This window comes from Zosterops lateralis (assembly GCF_965231275.1).
Source record: "Zosterops lateralis genome assembly, chromosome: 5".
NCBI classification, from domain to species: domain Eukaryota; kingdom Metazoa; phylum Chordata; class Aves; order Passeriformes; family Zosteropidae; genus Zosterops; species Zosterops lateralis.
In genome coordinates, this window is record NC_139766.1 from 14,503,278 (window position 1) to 14,518,185 (window position 14,908).

Consider the following 14,908-nt stretch of genomic DNA (forward strand, 5'->3'; position numbering starts at 1 on the left):
TCCCCTTTTTATTAAGTCTAATAAATTCAATGCTTCCTAAAGTTGTAGCCTCAACTGAAAAATTTAATTGCTATAATAGCACAAAACATTTATTCACACATCTGGCTGGAATTCCTTTTCTCTGACAAATTTAATCAGTGTAATTATCTATCTGACAGACACATAGACAAGGAGAAACCTCAACATGCTTCAATTAATCTTTCAAAAAATTATATAATCTAACAGATGGATCAAACTTTACGCAAGTATTTGACCAAAGGCTATAAATCAACAGTGATATGTTTTCTTTCAGGCAAAGAAATTAATATTGCTTCACAAAGTTAGACAAAGGTATTGTTAATCTTACAATAGTTTCCTTCCTCATAAAACTATCTACTACACAGAGAATATTACTGATACAACTTTCTTAACTATGACAAAGAAAGGATAGGTTTAATATATGTTATTCTTGTTTAATAATTTTCTTTTATTAATATAAAGAACTTCAGAGCTTTGCACTACAGCAAATTGATCCACAGTAACACTGATGAACAAACAGTAAAACTCCCCAAAATGCAGATCTCACAGTTACCATCTAATCTCACAGCACTCTGTCAAAGCAGAGACACTGCTCTGTTCATATTTCTCATTGCATTTTAAAAAATGCAAAAAAATATGATAGGGGAGGTGGAAATATTCTAGGAAAAGCTCTAAAAGATGATTTGTGCTGTATAGGAGAGAGGCCTATGTCCCTGCTGACTTTCCCTGTCACAAATGTCACCACAGTACTGTCTGTCCCCATCCCAGGGAGTTTCTGCTGGAACACGGGCACCACTGGGTCTCAGCACACCTGCAGTGTGAGAGCTGTTCTGGGCTGAAAAGGCTGAAAGCCTCTCAGTTTAGACCAGTCTAGACCTCCCAAGCTGCCCTCAGAAGGAAAAGTAAACTCACAGCTTCCCCCCCACTAACCAAAACACACAGCTGCTGAAGAGCCCTGGTCTGCAGCAGGTCACCGTGTCACCACCCTCTCTGTCACTCTCTGTGCCCCCACACACCCACCTGGCCATGCTGACAGAGGCACTTGAAGCCTCAGCACCCACAGGAGCTCCTGCCATGCCCCCAAGGAGTGACACACCAGACACACAGCAGATCTCCTCAAGGAAGGGGGTCTTCTTGCAGCTGAGTGCCTGCAGGCCCTGAAGATGATCAGAACTGCTGTGCCTTGTACACGGTTGTTGCTGGTCAGCTGGACACTGGCATCTTCCTACAGACCAGCTCATGCAGCTTCAAACAAAGGGCAGAATTAAATTTGCAACTCTCTCCTGCTATGAGTGAGCACCACAGCTAAGAGGAATGCCAAATTCATTCATTATTTTGGCAACCGTCAAAATGAAGCCTTGTTCAGCACAGAGCATGCTAACATGTTGCTGTCACAGTATGCCTCAAGACTGGTACCTTGGAGTGGCAATACTTCTTACTCTTTTAAGTACAAGTGAGAAGCCATAGGAAGAAAGTTTTTCTGGCATAAAAATATGGTCTCTTAGTTATGACCTTCAGCATTCTGCTCTCTGAGAAGTAACAGGAGCTTTGACAGCAATTAAGGAACTGGCAACATGCAGAGCAATCCAGACAGTGTAGTGTAGAATTGGGTGGGAGCAAGAATTTCATTTAAATCTTGCACTTGTTAAATACATCTTTCCATCTGTCTCTGAGTCAGCAGCATCCCCCTCAAGGCTGACATAAAGCTCAAGAGGAAACGAAACTGCTCCAAAACATTTTTGAATTTAACCTATCGAGTCAAAATTTAAAACCATCTGAGGTTCACTCACTCTAAAAGAGAGGGTGGGGGTATTCCTTTCTGAACCATGAGTGGACTTCAAAGGTATACTCTTTTCACTTCAATGTGAAAAGCAGACCTAGTCCACTAAAGCTACAAAGCCCTAATGCCCTTGATGTCTTAAAGATTATTTCAAATCAAATCAAAATTAATACCAGATGGGGAGGGGCAAGAAGGCCAGAAGAAGTGAAAAAAAAAATTAACTTTCTATTTTATCTGCAGTTATTTTTGGCATTTCATAGAGGTACTTTAATTTCTTTACCCTTCAGTCTGCTATGACTAACTAATTCCAAGCTTAACTGGTAGTGACTATTGGCAATTTTGCTCACTTGTCAGATAATCACAGCAGTTAATTTTTCCAGATTTTTTTATTTAATAGTGCTAGGCAAATTCATAAAAAATTATTTGCAAATACTATTCCCTTGTTGATTATGTCTTCTGCTTCTTCATGGCACTGGTATTTGCAACCTGCTTCTTTACTTAGGCCCTGGATCCTGCTGGAGCTTGTGGACAGGACTTGCTGTTCACATGGAGCCAGACAGTGGGATTGTGCATGAATCAAAAGCTAGCTCATGCAAACCACGAATACATGTGGTCAAACTTTGCATTTAGAGGGGAAAAAAACCCAAAAAACCAAAACTATTACTTCACAGTGTAGAAATAGCTATTACAAATTCAACTTGGAAACAGAGAACAAGATAGCACATTTTTCAGTCTTATGCTTTCCATAAGGAAACAAAAAGAATAAAGTGCAAAACCAGCAAATGATCCTATAGCATGAAAAACTTGCAGTAACCAGCGTAAGAAAAAACCCCACAGACTAAAATTAATTTGCACGGATTACTGATGGAACTTTAAGAACATGAACTCGTTCCCAACACAACCTGTTTGTGGTAACTTGGAATAATCTTGAGGGATATATTTTAAGAAGATGAAAAGGTCCCTTTTTACAATGTTGCTAGTTCAATCTAATGGAAAACCGAACAAAAATGTAATATAATTTGCTTTAAAGTCTACTAAACTTTGCTTGGCAGCCTTGGCTTCACCATAACTTATTTATTTATGCATGTATCCAACATATATATTATATTATACTATATTTATTATTATTATATTATATAATAATCAAGAAAGCCATGTGGAAAAACATTAAGGCTCCAAAACCAGAAACAGGAAAATTAGCAAAAAAGGCAAAGTTGCTTGTTCCACTGTCGTGCTGTCTTGCTCATGCATATACATTTTGACACCATCTCTCATTACACAACCACTTACTCTTTCCCCTACAGAAACTCTCACCCGGATATTGAATGAGATATTTTCTCCCTCTCTCACCCAGAAAGGTGTGGCACATTCTGTTATTTACTGCCTGAAAGCCTTGCTGGGAGAGCAGGATTCATTTCCTCAGTGGAGGATGTGGTGTTGCACATCCCCATAGTAACTGACTGCTTCGATCACATGTGTGTTTTCACAACACCCCTGTCCCCATCCTCCATCACTCTGCTTGGTCCCAATCCCTTTGGCAGCCAGTTGCCTTCCACAGTTTCATGCCCCAGTCACCCAGTTCCTCATGCAATCTTGGTCTCAGCCACACCTAGAGAATGAGGTTTCCATCTAAGTCATAACTCCAGCAAAAACAAAATTTAGAAAACGTGGTGTCTAACCCTGACTTCTTCAATTCCTTCTGATGAGTTCTTCTCCAACTCTTGCAGACCCACTTGAAAGGAGAAACAACCCAACAGCCAAAATTTACCAAAATTTTTAAAAACCTTGTGCAGAGAATTGGAAGGGATAACTTAATGTGGTGAATCATTACAGAAGAAGTTGCAACAACTCTGCCAATAATTTCTATACAAGACATCAGTTTCTAGGAAAAATGAATTTGAACTGAAGAAAAAAATAAAGGAACACATAGGGTTAAAACACCCCGTGGAGTAGAGGGAAGCACTCACAAAGACCACTTTCAAGGTAAGGTATACTTTACTCTGCACCATTTTAAGGGCCAGTTCACGGTAAAACATGCCAAGGAGAGAAAGGTAATTTTATAGACAGCAGACAACATTAACAGTCGTAGTGAGAAGTGTTGTTTATATGTATTTTCTAGTCCAAAATGCAAAATATATTACATATTCTGAATTGACACTTGCTGTCTTTTCAGATTTGAGGTATTTTTTTAAAATAACATTAATATGAAATTACACTTCATTACTGGATTTGTTGGGGGACAGGAATTATGCTTAAACACCATGTTAAAACTTCTTGTCTCTACAGTAACTGGAAATAATATTCTTGGAAACTTTCTCCCATTAAGAGACATTTTGGCTGTTAAATCAACACACTGGTACATGTTGAGGAAAAACCTCTGTTGATGAGCTGGTCACTCACAGACACAAATCCAGATTCTCATTACTAAGGTTGTGTTCCTCTGCATCCCTGCCTGCAGGTTCTCCTGGAACTGACAAACAAAGCTGTGTTACAGGATGTGATCTGGATAATGCAAGCAAACCAGATGTAGGTGCACACCTGGGACCAAATATTTCTTTTCTGCACTATTCCAAGGTTGAACAAAATGATCTTGAAGGTCTTTTCCAACCTTAATGATTCTATGATCTACGACCTCTGAGCACCACCTCCTAAGAGGAGACCATAGAGCTGCATGGGGAATATGACGTTAATTCAAAACTTTACTATCCTAAAACCTAATGGTCTGTCCTACGTCAGCCTCTGAACAGATGCCTCTCCAACCCTCAGACCCTGGCACTGTCTCTGCATCTCAGAGTTCGCAGTCTGAATGCAGATGCTCAGGGCCAAGACTGGTGGCCTTTGATCCAAGAGCTTGAGGCTGGAGGTTTGTCTGCACCCCACTGGTCATCGCTGTCCCCTGGAGCTCCCTGAGGACAGCACTGCAGGTGAGCTCCTCGTGTGTGCTCCCACAGCCAACACCAAAACATCCTCCTTTATGTAGACTAAAAAATGCCACGGCAGCACAGACATACTGGCCTTTCACTGTGCAGTTTCAACTCTGGTATCAAACCTCTGTTAAAGGTATGAACAAAACCAATCTTTTCTTTTATCAAACACTTCATACAAGAATTGTACCTGCAATGTCAGTTTCCAGAGGACTTGCAGCAAACAGGAGCATTCACACTCTACAGGAAACCTCTCTACCTCCAAACATCATAGAACAAGGCAGATAAATATTTTCTAGTTGCAGCTTTAAGAGCAAGTACAATTTGTCAAGTAAAAAAATAAAAAAATAGCAGCATGCTGGAAAAAAAAATGGACTGGGGCTTATTTCAGTTTTATCAAATCCCAGTAAATTTCTGGAACATTTATTCAGCTGTTCTGGATAAAAAGTAATATCTTAAATATTTTGAAGTATTATCAGATGTAAGATTCTTTCATAAATTACAAATTGAAAGGTCAATGACTCTGTGAGTGCAAATGGTAACCAATTAGAAATCAAAGGCAGCAGTCCAACTATTTTGAAATCCATCTCCTGACTCTATTAAGTAGGAGATTAACTACTTTGTAGTTCCATGGATAAACTCTTAGTCCTTTGCGCATCTATTATTTACTAAAATTTAATAAATGTTTTGAAGGCCACATCACCCTAGTATAGAAACAACCTTGAATCAAGGAGCCTCTGCTTCTTGTCCGTAATTACTTTATAATTGCTTGTAGTTTTAACCCTTTCTAAAAGAGGCACTCTGCAGGTGAGGGATATAAACTCTCCTTAGGGTGGTGCCAGCCATTCCCTTGGGTTGTGATGCATTGATCTGAAGGAATGGAAAACTTGTAGTCTCACTACACAACAGATATGGATTTCCTGAGCTGTTGCTGCATGTCTATAACAGAATCAGGGAGGAGTCCAGACTTCCAGCCCTGATCCAAGACCTCTGTCCATGGCTCTCTTAAGTGCCTGATGAACAGCATTTAAACAGAATTTCTTTCTGATGGGGATCTGCCTCGGTGTCACCATTTAGCACTGAAGTAGGGATTTTTTATCCAATAACACAGAAGTTCATGTACAGTCAAGGCGTCCTCTAATCCTAGCAGTGATGGCTCAGGCAATGTCACCAAACAGGACAGTCATGTTCCTAGCTCTTGCCTCCTACTCAGACACTGTTGCAATGCCACCATGTAACTTCTTCATGTTGAATATCTATTGTGGGCATTACTATTCACACTGCACATGAGTGTACCATTTTGAACAGTAGGAATTTATGAACAGACTCCCTTTGCTTTCCCTGGGAATCCAGGAGGTCTTGTTTGGCCTCCACCTTGAGAACTGGAAACAGAAGGGCTACTCAGCCTTTACCATCTGAATAAGTAATTTTAATGAACAAATTCAATGTTCATCACAGATCACAGAAGAGTGGGCTGCCTTTGTCAAAATCTAACCTACAGAGCTTGTCATTTCCACCTCTAATGGTGCATCCAAACCTTTCTTCACCCTTATCTTTCTGCATCCATGCTTGGCTCCCGAGTCCTACTTACAACGAGAACTCTTTGTGACAAGGCCGTAATTTGTTTCTGCATTTGAACAACATCAAGTTTTGCTAATTCCAGAACAACATTGGTGTTTCAGCATTTTTTGATAAAGATAACAAATAGATATTTTTTCTGTTTCCCCTAGCAAAGAAACAAAAACCTCCAAATCACAAAAAGGAATGTCTAGATTTGATTTGACCAAATGTGTATTGTTTACATGACATCTTCACTTATGTAGCATAAACATTTACATACATGACATACTCACACGCCAAATACAAATTAACAGGCTATTTTAAAGGACTGTAGTTTCCATACAAGTGGGCAACTTCAGCTTTGGTGCATGTGGGCATAATGACATTAGTCAGTGACAGACATATGCTAAACACATGATTCTCCCACATGGTTGTTCTTGATCCAGGAACAAAACTATATAAGAAAGCTTCTAACCAGTATGGAGTCATATATGCCATAAAGTTACACTCCCTTTCTCAAGTCACTTATTCACATTCAGATGGAAGAAGAGAATAGAAAGGTACACTGAAAACTGCAACTGTTCCTTTTGTGAAAAAAGTGCTAGAAAACCCAGGGAGGAATGTAAAGTGTTTCTTTGCAATGGACTTCAGATAGGCTGAAAGGGGACTCTGTGCATTTCCTCTCACTTTCTTCTCTGCTGTTTCAAGAAACCACTAAAGAACTACAGAAAAGAGGTAGGTCATTTTGTGCTTAAGGTAATCATCTTTTTCCATTGAAATTTATATTTAAAAAGAAAACACAGATTATTTTATATAGAAAGAAGTTAAAGATATCAATTTTCAAAACCTGGGATAACCCTAGCCCTGCAATCAGACGCTCAAAAACTCATCTCATTGTAGGCATCTGAAATATCTCTTGTATGGAACACAGTCAGACCTGTCTTTTGGTGCCAGATATTCTTTGATGAGGAAGCTGATTTGGGAAAAAAGAATTCTTGAAAATCAGTATCTGTTGTGTTTATGCCATTAACAGCAACACTAAAGGGGGGAACAATGACGGTTTGAATATCTAGTAGCCCAGGAAAGGATGTGTTTGCAGACTGGCTTTCTGCAGGTGGAACTGATGTCAAGAGGAGGTCACAGTGGTGAGCAGGATGAGAAAAAGGTCACTTGTCCTTACAACTTCTGGATGGCCTGAGGACTGCAGGTCACAAAAGGTATAAATTTTCCCAGGTCTCTAATTCCATGAATCGTCTTCACCTAAACACTGACCAGTGGTGCTTCTGTGCTCCAGCTCACTGTCACCTCAGTCATGCTTAATGAATGCATGCCAGGCCACATTGATCCTGTCTTCTAATACTCCTTTTCCACATTTCTTAAGCTGGATCATTTTTACAGTCTAGATTATAACATAAATAATTGTGCTGCCTTAATGACAGTGAAGGGGGGATTTGAAATACTGTAGTCTGCTGTGAACATCCAAGTGCTTTGGTGAGATGACAATGAGAGTTGGTTTGCATTCCTATTCTCCAACCATCTTCCCATTGCCCTACTTCCCACTGCAGCTCTTAATGCACCATGTAAATAAAAGAAGGAGATGAGTTCTGGTCAGTCATGCCATTTTTGCTCTACAGCAAGCAGTAACATTCCAGTGCTCTGCAAGGCTCTTTGGACCTGCCTTATTTACTGTTTCAATGTAGTCAACATAGCTTAGAGACAGGTATATTTAATATCTACGACTAAATATTGCAGGTATCTCCAAGTTTTAGCCACATAGTCTAACAAGTGCTTTTAGCAGTACTAAAACACTTGGCTTAAAACAGTAGAGAGAGGTGAGGAGAGACTCCAACATCTAAAACTTGCTCGCACCAACTACCAAGACATTCATTACGTGCTAAAGTGTATGGATGCTCATGTATGTTTATATACACACAGATGTATGTGTGTGAGCAGCACAGTGTCCTGCTAAAGTATGAAGGGATAGAAGAAACAGCTCAGAATGATTGCTGAAGATGGCTGCAGATGTGAAGGGCACAACAGAAAGCACTGCTCCAATAAGTGGAATAGTAAAAGAAAAAAAAAAATTTGAAAAAAGTAGTTTTGGTAACTTTTTGTTTTTCTATTAAAAAAAAAAAAAAAAAAAAAAAAAAAAAAAAAAAAAAAAAAAAAGAAGGAAAGGAACAGACCAGAAAAAAGACTAATTGTTTTTCACTAATTTAAAAGAATCCCAGGACTGACTAAAGTGATTAAGGCACACTTAGGCAAAGCATTCACCTTTGCCTGAATGCCTCAGAGATCACTTGCATTAGCCTTCAGCTGCCAGTTGTGTCTTCTGAGCAGAAATAGACAACATCATTTAATGTTTATGGCTTGCATGATGTAAACAGTCAACTAACCTTGCTGGGATAACTTTTATAAACTCAGGTCTATTTGTTACCTGAAATACACCTTGTCCAGGTCCATCCCAAATATTTGGCTATATGAGGGATACCATCAGACTGCACACTTGCACAATGGAAGCATTGACAAGAATCCTAGAAAATATTGCTTGATGCCTCCCATGTCTAAACAAGGAACCAGTCAAAGCTACCACTCCAGCACAGTACACAAGCACAGGACATTCCCACAAATGTCCACGGCAGCCCTGCTGGATGGAGTACTGTGGTCAGCCTGCAGAGTTCCAAGTCATAGACAGCTTAAGTGGTCTGTACAAACACACACAGGGAGCATTTGCAGCTCCTCCAACTCAGAGCCACAGATTCTGCCAATTTCCACTGAAAATGCTGGTCTGCAACATCCAGTTCCAAATAAATTAAAGACATTGTCATCTGAATTTCTCAGTGAAAAGGTGCCAATTAGACTATGAAGATCCTATAAACAGGCAAAAAACCACAAATTTTCATTGCCTAGCACTTCTACCACACTAGGGGGTTAAGTCTAGAGTAACAAAGACCAGAATTATCATGAGCTGCTTATAGCATCCCCTTTGAATGGATAGTACAGCACCATAATGAATGCTCCTCAGAGAGTCATAATGAAGTGCCTGCACAAGGATCTGGATTCAGACTTTCTCAGAGCTGCACCAAAAACTATGTCCGACCTGAATCAGTATGGTTAGTGAGTCTGCACTGCAACAAGCTTAACCAAAAAGGAAAAGACTGCCCACAGTAAGAGGATGCAGAAACATCCAACCTATTGTTACAACTAGAACAACTGCAGTAAGCTTATACCCACCTGAAAAAATCAATAGTGTCTTATCCAAAAGACAGTGGAAGACGTTTAACTGCTGCTGACATGTACAAATCAAACTAGTTTTATCTCAGTCAATTAACTCACACTTCTCCAATTGCAGTATCCGGATGAAGTTTCTCCAAGCCTGCTCAGCTGCACTTCAGTGTCACCACTACCTCAGTCTCTGCTGTTGGGGACCTGGATGGCACCAGGAGCCCTTGACAGAGGAGACTGGGAAGGCACCTCATCAGTTGAGCAGCTGACCATATGGAAAGAGAGTTAAATTCTGAACTTTCAAAGGTTGTTCATTTAGTCAGGAAGATTAGCAGAAATACACTGAAAATAAAAAAGATAGAGAGCACCCTCTTTAAGACTCCTGATTACATCCAAGCTTAATGGGCACAAACACAAGCTGCACTTTTGAGACTGTATAACCTGTTGAGTACAGGCTTATTTGCATCCCTTAATTTCTGGGTGATAAAAACAGTAAGAGGTTCAACTGAAAAACTTCCATTTTATTTCTTACATCAGTGTGTGATTCCTGGGGGATATGATTCGTTTTCTTGTAGTTTATGCTAGGTTGTGAGCTCACTCCCTGTTATAAATGGGTTGTCTGTATAATTGTTACCAATTACATGCAAATTGCTCCTAAATGGCACAGACAGCCCATTTGTGCCAAACGTTGGTTTACACTTTGCTCTCTTTCCAAGACAGTGGAGAGATAAAAAAGCAATTGGATTGATGAGTGGGATGTCAACATTTTTCTCCAGTTTCCATTATGCAGTTAAACATTGCCTCACCATTCTTTGACAAATATTGGAATATTTCCAGAAATCACACTTCATTTTTTCCAAGATGGTGATCAAATACCTCCCCAAATCTGAGTAAGAAGTACCAGGTCTTGTTTATCCTCCATGTCAGATCTGCAATTCCGACACTACAAATGGGAACTTGATATGTTTTCCTGCATTATCAGCTGGAATTCAATTTGCAATGAGACTTGTCAAGTGCCTCCAGATTCTTTTGTTTCTGATTCATTATGGATTTGAGAAATATTTGTTCCAAAAACAGCAACTTGCCCAATGTCAAGTAAATGTTCTGCTCACAAAACTGAACCACATTTCAACTTCTATTTTTTCAATTTCCATATTATTCATGCTAGAGAGAATATCAGAAAAAACAACTGATTGTATAGGAAACATAATTTTTCTTTTATTTTCTTTTGAACTTGTGAGTGGCTTTAGTTTATACCCTTCACAATGGGTAGAAAATTTAAGAAACAACATTGAAATTCCTGAAAGAACTTCAGCCTCAAAGGCATTTATTCCAATGGAGCCAGAATTTCTGTGTCAGCAAAGTATGACAGAATGTATTTAGCTTCAAGTGTGTACTTAAACAGCATAGACTTCAAGGGAACTTAAATACACGCTTAATTTTGAGCATATGCTTAAGTGTTTTTGGTGAATAGTACTGAACCACAGCATTCACCTCTTTTTTAAAGGAGAGAATGCTTTCCAAAGCAACATTTACTTTTCAGGGCACAGTGTGTGTCTTTTAAATCCTCCTTTGATGTTTCTTGGTCTACTTTGTTTTTAAAAGCTCACCAGAAATCAAAAAGGATTAGTAGGTCATGATCCTCCAAGCTACCTGGTACGGATCAGCCCAGGAAAGGACAGAAATGGAGTTTAGCTAGGAAAGAAAAAATGTTTGCCTGAAGCAGTTTGAAGGACTTTTTCTGAGACATGAATTAATTAAAACCACTTTGGTATTTTGTTTTGTATTTATAATCATTATCATTTTAAAGAATACTTTAAATAAAAAAAGTAGAAAGGAGAATATAGGATGTTTAATAGATCATAACAACCAAATATGATTATTAATGGGTATTAAATATCTTCAACTATGCCAGTGATACGTCATACAACAAACAGTTTTTCCACTCATCCTTAAAAGAAAAACTTTACTGAATCAAAGTATACTTACCACATTTTGTTTTAAAATGAGGACTTAAATTAATATTTTTTTAAAAGCATGGATTGCTAGTATGACATTACAGAGTAGAAGCAGAGGAAGTCTTGAAAGTGATATTAAAAAAAGATCTGGATTCCTACTTCCTCCAGAATCCAGTGCACTAAATGTGGTATCTGTGCAAACACAAGCTCTTGACCTCAAATCTATATTCTTCTCTGAGGTTCGTCCACTAGGATAAGGACTGCTGTGTAGCAGTTAAATACAAAACAAACCTGAAATTTGTACCTTCTGAGGTTTGGATCTGACCAGCCTTTGAAACAAGATTGCTTTCAGTCAATCGGTTATTTCAGCACTTGACATCACCCCCACATAAAACAAGGCAAATGGCCAATTAGCTAACTGGAAGTCTTCCAGTTCAAAATGGTGCCAAAATGAATGAAGATGAAGTAGAGGAGAAAAAAAAAAAGAGTTTAAATTGGCTGAACAGTCAGCTCTCTATGGGAAGCTGAAAATAGAAATCAGTTCATGGAACTCAGGAGCTTCACTATCTTCTATTTGGGGAAGATCAAACTTCGGCATTTGCAAGTTAAACAGGGATCCCCAAGGCTTCTAGAGAGTCCTTTATAAAAAGAGGTTTTATACAGGACCTGTGTATTTTGCAAATAAAACTGAAGCACATTAAATTCTAATCACATTCTATTCATAGCATCTGAAATCAGAGTATAAATTTGCTTCCTACAGATAATTATCTGGACTGGAGTTTTAATCTCATACGCATGCCATTACCCCTATGCAAACATGGATAACTTTTGGCTTTTTCTTTTCAGCAACATTCACCTATTTTGACATTTTAAGTGGTTATGAGCTGGTTTTAAATAAAGACAGCCTAAAGAAATCAGATTATATGCTAAGCAGTAGTATTTGAACTGAGAAAGAAAAGAATACAGCACTGTAGAATAACATCTTTGGTTGGGAAATAATGTGCAAATTCCAGAATGAAAAGTAGTTAATCACGTCAGCTTTGTAAATGTAACTTCTATAAAAGTCAATGCTGCTTTAAATACATCTATCAGGCCCCTCATACAAATGGTTAAGCTACATCAGAAATTCATGTAAGTATTCTAAATAGGAAAAATTCCCCTAGAGAAAAATTCTCATTATTATAAACTTGCTAGTTATGTTACAGAACAGCACCTTAATCTTCTGTCAAAACATTAGCAGCACAGTACAGTCCAAGTTAGATATACAATGTTTACCTACTAAACAGTACTCTCTACTATGACTCTAAAAATGTCAAGAACATCATAAAACAAAGATTTTTTTTTTGTGAAAAAGCAACCATGTTCCTGATATAAAATAAATGTAAAAACTTTATCTAAATTGTTATCCTCAAAAAAAAGGCAGAATAACCAACTTCAAATATTACTATCATATTTTTATTTACAAAATTATTATAAAATTTTGGATATTAGGCACCTGCTGACAAGCAAATTAGCTCTGCATTTAAAAGAAGCTGCCTGATGCAAAAGCCCTTTTCTTCCAATGAAAATCAAGCAGTGATTTAAAGAAAAGGGGTTTTTCGAATGCCTAATGATGCAGATGGATAGGACTGACAATTATCAAATTCTGCAAATGAGCACATTTCACATAATTTTGTAGTGACATTGTATGTTTCTAAAACTTAAAAAAAAAAAAAAAAAAGATGGGTTAAAAAGCAGCTTCACATGTTTTTATGACCTTTATGAACTGCCAAAAGACAATGTATTCAGAGAGATCACAAACTCATCACAGGTTCTGGCACTCACAGCATCTGGTTGCAAGGGAAAATAACTTCATGCTGTTCTTTGTGAAAATGATTCCATTTGACTCCACCAAACTTTAGAACCACAAAAGACAAGAAGTTGCTTGAGTCTAATAATGCTTCAGATGTATGTTTTAAAAGCACTGATACTCTACCATGCAGGCAGACACCATGAGCCTACTGGTATTCACCACATCAGGGAGACTGACCTTAGCAAGGAGCTGAACTTTAACCATGGAGCTGTTACTGAAATGATTAGTTACAACAGCTCTGAGCATGCAGATCACTTCACCAGTGTGCATCTGTGTAAGATCAGGGCCTGAGCAGGTTTCTTCCCTCCATCTGGCCTCAGCTGCAGGAAAAAACGTGTTACTTGTCCCAGCCCATTCCCCATGTCAGTGGACATTAAGCACACGTAGCCTCACTTTTGGAGAGCATTGCATTTTTTTTACTTTGTAACTGTTTGCTGAATTGCCTTCCACCAGCTCTCACCTTGGAAAAAACTTTAAACTAAAAAAATTTAAGTGCATTAATATGGCCCAATTCAACTCTACCACACATGAATCACGTGACTCAGTAGCAGTGGGAGATTACTTGCAGAAGGCAACCACACCCAGAGTCCTTACGCAGTCCTTCTCTAACTAGATTTGTGTCTACCCCTCCAGCCACCAGAGTCCTTGCCTTCCCTGCAGAACACTGTCTATTCCCTCTCTCCATACTGCTTAATCCTCCAGAATCATCTCTGACCTTTCTGCTCTGCCTGGAGGAACTTGTGCCATAGTACCAGCAACAGCAGTGCTGAATCTTCAACCACAGCTGCTGCAACACTTCAAAGGCAGCTACCACAGCCAAGGATTTAGACTGCAGCTGGAATTCGAAGGCTCAAGGTGGGGTCCCCAAGGCTGAACAAAAAGAGCAAAGCTCATTTGTAAGGATTAAAAGGTGGACAGGTAATGGATCTCAATGGGGCAGGAAGGGGAGGGAAAAGCAGAGAGAGTGGAAGTCAGTATACAATACAAAAAGCTGAGGAGGTTAAGAGGGGCAGCAAAAGGAGGGGCTGAGGGCACAGAAGAGAGGAGATTCCTAGTTAGCGTAAATAATATACATGTATGTTAGGGAGGAAGAATGAGGGCAGTCTGGAAACATAAACAAAAATATCTTCAGAGGAGGTAGGCCTTTAACATTGTAGTTGGTGAAAAGATCAAGAGGAGCAAAATACAAAAGGAATTACAAGTCAAAGAAAGCTAGAAAAAATAGGCACTGAGAATTTAAAAATGTGATGAGACCAAGACATAAAATCCATCTGTAAAACAGCTTGGACTGGGACACGTATAACATCTTTCATACTTCAGAATACCCAAAACATAAAAGCAAAATTTTTTTATTATTCAAGGTAATAATGGACCCTGCATATGAAGTCACGAAAAAGCATTTTCTTTTGAAAAGTAAAACTACAGAAGTTTTTTTAAAGGAAAAAACTTAAACAACCAAAGAATTTGGGTGTTTAAGACCATGCTACTTATTACTTGGGAAGCAGGACCACGAAGATGATACACATGGACTGGAGAAAGACCACAGCCACCTACCTGAGCCACGTTGTGCTCAGCTTCTCAGAGGGGACAG